General features: G+C 45.6%; 1 protein-coding gene across 1 annotated transcript in view; it reads right to left on the bottom strand.

The window, feature by feature from the left end:
* ATXN10 (ataxin 10) overlaps positions 1-7,640 on the bottom strand; it is a 159,801-nt gene that overhangs the window by 58,062 nt on the left and 94,099 nt on the right. The gene's annotated exons all lie outside the window — the stretch shown is intronic.

Here is a 7,640-nt window from a genome sequence, read left to right as displayed (position 1 = left end):
AAAGTTGGAAACCACCCAAATGTTCAACGGGTGAACAGATGAGGGAATGGAGGTGCACCCACATGATGTCATACTACTTGGCAGTACCAAGGAATTCACTTTTGATCACTTGGATGACACTCCAAGACACTATGATGAGTGAGAGAAGTCAGTCCCAAAATGTTATATACATCCTATGATTCCCTTTATATGAAACCTTCAAAGAGATAAAACTAGTGGCAGAGGGCGCCTGGGTGGCTCAGTTGGTTGGGCGTCTGCCTTCGGCTCAGGTCATGATTCCAGCTCAGCGGGGAGTCTGTTTCTCCTGCTACCCCTCCCCTCTGCTCCTGATCTCTCTCTCTCTCTCTCAAATAAATAAATAAAATCTTCAAAAAACAAAAACAAACAAACAAAAAACTAGTGGCAGAAAAGAGAACCCTGGTTGCGGGGGTTATGGTTGGGGAAGGACGTGACACGGGGATTTCTGGGATGATGGACCTGTTCTGTATCCTGATTGTGGCGGTGGTGATTACATGAATCTACATACATATGCAAGAAATTCAAAAAGCTGTATATTCCCCCAAAAAGTCAATTTTACTGTATGATGATTAAAAACAGAAGAAAGAAGCTCAAAAGATACTGAGCTCTAAGAGATGGAGGAAGGTGGCTTCTGCACTTTCCTCAGTCTGCTGGTTCCCAGGAGGTGTGCCGCATACTCTGGGGTGGTCAGACGGGAGAAGTCTATCTGCAGGAGGAAGTCACCACCAGGTCTTCTGGAATCTTCCCTGAGTGAGTGCTCTCCCTCCAGCAGAGCCTCTGTGCTCTCCTGCTAAGGGCCCTCATGTCAATCACGCAGAAAAGGCTGACCATCCAGCATACCTATGTGCTCTAGAAACTTCTTTAATTCTGGTGTGAAAAAAGAGAGGGAAAAAGAAAGACGCCCCAGGGAAGACTCTGGAAAAGACAGAGATGTCTGTGGTGCATCTGCCTGGGATGCCCTTGTTGGGAGAGCTGCCAGAGTGGCTGGAACGGCCCACGGAGCCCTTCGGGGATCCAGAATCCCAGCAGAATCCCATTCCTGATGGGATGCAGCAAGAGTGCCCTGGGGAGAACAGGGCCTAAGAGACTGTGGTCCCCCAAAGGTGGTCAGACTCTGCGCCAACAACTGAATGGGAAGACGCAGCCCTGGGAAGCCCAAACAGCTGACCTAGCGCTTTCCCAGGCTGGCTGGAAGCTCTTCTGTATGGGAAGGTTGCTGTCTTCTTTTTCCAAGCGAACAGTTTCTAAAAGGCCACACAGGGAGCAGTGAGGGAAGCCGGGGTCATTCCCAGGCCATGTGATCAAAGCAGACAGCTCAATGGCTAATGAGTCAAGGCAAGGGCTAGAAAGTGTGAGGCTGCTGGATCCTGGCCCTCAGCTCTCCTCATGTCAAGGAGCCCTCTCTGATCCTGGGCTGGAGCTGGCAGCAGTGAGCGCTGATGCACCCACATCTCCCACAACGGGCCATGCTTCATCAGGTGCCTCTCTCCCACGCTCAGACACCTGCTCTGTGGGGAACCCTCTACCTGGTCCCTTCAAGGGCACTTCACAGGCCCATCCGGCTACCCTCCAGCTCATTCACACAGCCCTCAGCAATGGTAATTATATATTTTTTGAGCATGCCCCACAGTCAGAAATACATTTTATATCCAACTTAATACACACACACAAGCTCAAACTCTTACAGAAACATACAGGTGTGGGGACATCCAGTCACTCGTGTATTCACCACATACCGTCCCCTATCTTTCTCATGTCATCTGTCCCACCTGGCCCCAGTAGTTATCACAACATGTGTCGTTCTTGCTAAATAACTCGTGTGAAAAATGAAGCATTTTCTATTCCATCTTATCCTATCTCATTTAAAAAAATTCTGCTTAAAATGGAATTCAAACAGATCTACGTTTCCATCCTACTTTGCTGTAACTGGTTTGGGCAAATTCCTCCTGTGACTTTGGTTCCTCATTTGGCCTGGGTAACATGTCCTGTAGGCACAGACCAGCATAAAGCTCAGGGCCCAGCACACAGCAAGCTCTCAGGAAGCTGTAGCATTATTAGACCACAAACACTAAACTCCGCCTCGGGGGCTCTTAGCCTTACCATCTGGGACACAGCCTCTCCAAGAAACTGCATCTGGTCTCCTTATTAGAAATCTATTTATAGAGTGGCAAAACACTTGTGGCAAAGTTTACTTTTTATTCAACCAACATACCTAAACCTGTGTTCCATCAGAAAATTGTATTTTTTAAACTTCCTGACACTCTTACAAGTTTCTACTCAGATCAGGCTCCCTTACTGTGCAGAGAGTCATCATTCAGCAAACATTTTGTGAGTACCTAGCAGGCGCTGTACCAGGCCACTCAGGGAGACAAAATACGGGCGACATGGCTCCTGGCCAGCAGGTACTCCAAACTAGCTCCGTGGGCCTGTGGATGGCCCTTGGTCCACTTTCCTTGACCAAGTCTATTCAAGACTTCGGCTTTGGCTTCGGCCAAACTGGGATTCACTCTTTTCTTCCTCTGTACCTATGCCCAGTCCAGGCGATCTCTTCTTTCCCCCACTGGGGTGTTTGTGGCCTTCTGTCCTAATCAAGCGGCAAGACTGTGACCATTTCATCCTTAATTCCCCTACCAACCTATTAATTATGCCCTGCACCAACCAGAGAGTGTGGAAATATTTGTTGTCTATGAATCTAACAATTAAAACATATATTTGGGAGGGGGCATCCATCTGCACGACACATGCGACTCTCTTGATCAAGTTTTCAGATTCCACGGTGAATCCCTTTACCCACCAAGAGCTTTCAATCTAAGGTCAACAAAGAATAACTTTAACATTTCTTAACCGTTTTTTGAAATAGAAATTTCCAAACACACCACAAACTAGAGAGAGAAGTGTAATAAATACCCCTATACCCAACGCCCAGCTTCCGAAATTACCAACACATTAGCAATCCTCTTTCAACTACCCTCTTCCCACGCGTTAATTCTATTTAAAGTAAGCCTCAGACATCAAACCATTTCACTGGCTAATACGTCAGTATATCTAACAGATACCACCTTAACATACGGCATGACTTTGCTTTGTAAGATTAACTATGATTCCAGGGGCGCCTGGGTGGCTCCGTTGGTTGGGCGTCTACCTTCGGCTCAGGTCATGATCCCGGGGTCCTGGGATCGAGTCCCGCATCAGGCTCCCTGCTCAGTGAGGAGCCTGCTTCTCCCTCTGCCTGCCAATCCCCCTGCTTGTATTCACTTGCTCTCTCTTACTCTCGCGCGCTCTGACAAATAGATAAAATCTTTTTTAAAAAAAGATTAACTATGATTCCTCACTATTCTCTTAACAGCTAGTCCACATTCAAATATCCACGGACACCTCCAAAGTGTCCTTCTGCAACAGTGTGTTCAAAGCTGCCCTCAAGCAGAGTCCACACACCACTGTCGGTCAACAGGCTTCCTATGCGTCTTTCAAATTCTCCCGTTTTCAGGTTGCCCCTGACTGAAGCCACCAGCTGTTTATCTTGTAAATTTCTTCTGCATTCAGATGTTGTGTTTACCTTGCTTCTCTACCACCTACATTTTCTCTAAGCTGGCAGTTAGATCGAGAGGTTTGATTTGATCCCAAATATTTCAGCAAGGAAGTCCACAGGGCCCGCCGTACCTCCTTCTGCGTAACATCAGGAAGCATGACGTCTGGTCCCCCCAACGCCCGTCAGTGATTTCTATCAGTGGGTCCTGGTGCTGGGGCCCGACGGAGCCATGACACAGTTCCACCCCAGTGGTCTACCCTAATGGCTCTCAGCAGGTGCTGATGATGGATACCTAAATCCTATCGTTCTTTAAGGACTGCAAAAGTAAAACAGTGATTTTCTTATAACACGGTTCCTTCTTCACTTATTAGCTGGAATTCTTCTACGAAGAAGTGTCTCTCATCAATTCTTTGATTGCCCTGAAGTACAGTTCAAACTTCCAGAATAATGAATTGGCGCCTTAGTCATCTTCAAAAGTGATGGATGAGAATTCTTGCATCTTTAGCATTACACCTTACATCATGCATTATGAGCATATCGCTTTTTATGTATTTGATATGTTTCAATCCACTACTCGATTTTCCTTTTCATCCTCTGGCCAGCGGACAACCCTTCAAGTAGGTGTTTGTGTTCCTGTGACACCACCCCAGGAAGTCTGACCCCTTCCAAGGGACATCTTCCCAGTTGTCTGCCCCACCTAGAGCCTGCCATTCCTCCAAGACGCCTTGGTTCCTTTTAGAGAAAGGGGATTCAGAAAACACAAAGTGGACGCTACAGGGGCTCATTGTTTTTAGTCTTTTTCAGTGAAGAAAGCTAGGAAATATACATTTTCTGGAAGGAAAATTACCAACCATGAATGGATACTGCTTGTCCCGACTCAAACTTCAAACCAAGGGGTTCTAAATGTCTTTGCTTCTATATTTGTATCTGTTTTATGCTGCAAATCTTGCTTCCTAACAGCACAAACACGACTGCTTGTTTTCTTTATCCTACATGTAAACATGTGTGTGTCTAAGTACGTATTTCAGAATAACGATACCGACACTGCTCCTGACAACAGAACGCGCTCCACCATCTCTCTGCGGCGCTCCTGCCCCCAGGATGTATCCCACTAGTGTCATATGGTTCAAATGCTTTAAAGTCACTTCAAATAACTCTTTTGGTGTCAGAGTTAGATTCCTTCTTCCCCTCCCACCCCCCCTTCTCACTTTCGTTTGAAGGAATGCCTTTGTATTTGTTAACATTTGTTAAATTAAGTAAAACACACAGGAAGTTGAAGGAAATACTGTAAAACAGGGACATGCAGAGAATTCTCATTTCCATCTCTCTCTATACTACCCCGTCCTCTTAAAGTTTTAAAAAAGTTAATCTTTATTTTCCCGGTTTCTCCCTGAACACATACGGGAAGGAAAGTGTGCGCGAGCGTGTGTGTATACAGAGGCACTCAGTTTCTCCCATGTTCACGGAAGACAGCAGAGTCTGACGGTCTTTGGCGACTGCTATCCTCATACAACAACAGATCGCTCCACAGAACACAGCGAGGGGGGCTTCATTTATTTTTGTAGTGTGTTGTATCTCACTGTATGGATACAAGACTCCTTACTGAGGGACATCTGGGTTGTTTCCAACTTCTTAGAATTATAAATAACGTACAGTTAAGGGTCCTGAGCTTGTCTCTGGGACAGACACTAGCCTAGCCCCGGGGACTGCGGCTGAGGCCACAGGTGAGACCCAGCATCTCAGCGTGTGGTTTCACGTGAACTTGTCTCTTCATGGGCAGGGTAGAGCACTACTGTTTCATGGATTTGAGGGCCCTCCGCGTTTATTTTCATGTAAATTTTCCATTCACATCTTCTATCCATTCTTCTATAGGGCCACTGGTCTTTCTCTTCCTCATTTTAAGAAACGATGTCTTACGGATGTCAGCTCTCTGTTTGTGATTAAGTCGCAAATATTTCCCATTTTGTTATTTATTGTTTCACTCCACCTATTTCCTTTGTGCCTTCTAGAGGGTTTTTTGCTTTCTTTCTGTTTTAAGTACACTTAAATTTACCAAGATTTTCGCTACTGCTTTCAGACTGAGCGATATGAGAAAGTCTTCCCAGCTCTTAGGGTACGAAGGAATTCAGTCATGTTTTCTTCGAACACTTGCAGGTTCAGGTGTTTTAACATGCAGATTTCTGGCATTTGCCACTCTGCCAAACCAGTGCGTGGTCTACAGGATGGATCCAATTTTATCAAAAAGATACTGGATATCCAGTTCTCCTTAACACCATTTATAAAACCGTCCTTCTCTTCCTCCAGTGACCTGAGACATCATCTTTATCATACATGCAATTCCCCAAAACACTTGTATCTATTTCTGGATTTTTCTATTCTGTCCCATTAGCCTGTTTCTTCATGAGCTAAGACCGTATCGTTTTAGTTGTGGAAGCTTTACGTTTTAACATCTGGTAGAATTATCTGTCGTTCTTCTTTTTCAGGGACTTTCCTGGCTATTATTGTTCATTTATTCATCTATACAAACCTTATAATCAACTTACCCAGCTCTAGGAAAAAACCCAAGAGTACTACTGAGATCATATTAAATTTAGAAGTTAACGTCAGGAGAAATGCCACCTGCATGAAATTAAGTCTTCCTGCCCCAAGCACATGGTGTCAACAAGGGCCGTTTTCAGGCAGGACACTTCCCTTCTAGTCCCGCCTTGATGAGAAGAACCAATATTTTGAACAGCAAGATTAAGGAATTTGCTAGGAAATAATTTATGTTGGAGGAGTGATTTATGACACAAGGGTTTTAAAACATCTGCACTGAAGATATGAGTAACCCAAGAGGGGCGAACCTGGCAGCGCTGGGGAGCACGTGGGGGTAGGGGACAGAAGAGCAGCCTCAGACCATGAACCCTGGTAGCAGCCTCTAGAGCAACTTCGTGCAATTTTAGAAACTGGGTTTACAGGAGTTAAAATGTGCTCGAAACCCTCGAAGATAAACTCCCGCACAGCTGAACTACCCTCTCTCCGTAACTACTGACAAAGTGTGGCTTTCCTGGAACACCTGGGGGCTCAGTCGGTTAAGCGTCTGCCTTCGGCTCAGGTCATGATCCTGGGGGTCCTGGGATCAAGTCCCTCATCAGGCTCCCTGCTCAGTGGGGAGCCTGCTTCTCCCTCTGCCTCTCCTCCCCCTGCTTGTGCTCGCTCGCTCTCTCTGACAAATAAATAAATAAAATCTTAAAAAAAAAAAAAAAAAAGGTGGCTTTTCTGAAAGCCTGCTGTGCTCCTCCAGCTCTCTGGTTCCCTCCCGTTGGCTCCTAGACCCGTCTCACTCCTCTACATATTCCTCTGCCGGTCAGCTGCAACCTGCTTCTTTTTATCATTCCTGCACTAAAGGCAAATATTTCTTTCACTGCTGCAGCGTTCCAGGACCGACCCAGGGTTGGGAGGTGATCTCCTCTGAACCACCCCCTCCCCCACCCCCCAGTCTCTCTACTCTTTGCTTCCCTATCAGCATGACTCTTCAAAATTCCTGAGAGGGTTTTTATCAATTACAAAATAGAAAATTTATCATATGATCATTTACACTGTAAAAAACAGGATTACTGGAAACAATGGCCGTTGAGAATTAACTGACTGATAATTGAACAGCAGAAACTAAGGATGTGAGGCTCTTCGCAATCAAAGCCCGATAAAGTTTAATATGGACAAGCATTTCTACAGTTGCTGATACACCAGAAGAAGGGGCTGACATTCTAGTTGTTGGACTTTGAGACAGAATGTGTGAGCAGCAGAAGTATCTGTGAGTTTCACTAACTACCTGGCTTACTACATACATGTGTGGTTCTGGAATTTCCTTGTTTGTTCCATCCAGGGAGTCGCATTTTCACAGTTTTGGATAAACTCCTCGGTTACTTAAGAGCCTATTTAGCGCCTCTTCACTAAAGCATACAAGGGTTTGATACCAAAAAAGAGAAAACCCTATCTTAGCTTGAATCTGGCCACAAAAGCCGAGGGGGGAAAAGTCAACAGAACCGCCACTGGTGGAAGACAAAGGATAACAAACAGTGAGTCAGACAGTGAAGTCTGGACGGACAGGCAC

This window comes from Halichoerus grypus, chromosome 6 (assembly GCF_964656455.1).
Source record: "Halichoerus grypus chromosome 6, mHalGry1.hap1.1, whole genome shotgun sequence".
NCBI lineage: Eukaryota > Metazoa > Chordata > Mammalia > Carnivora > Phocidae > Halichoerus > Halichoerus grypus.
This window is presented reverse-complemented; position numbering and strand designations above follow the sequence as displayed.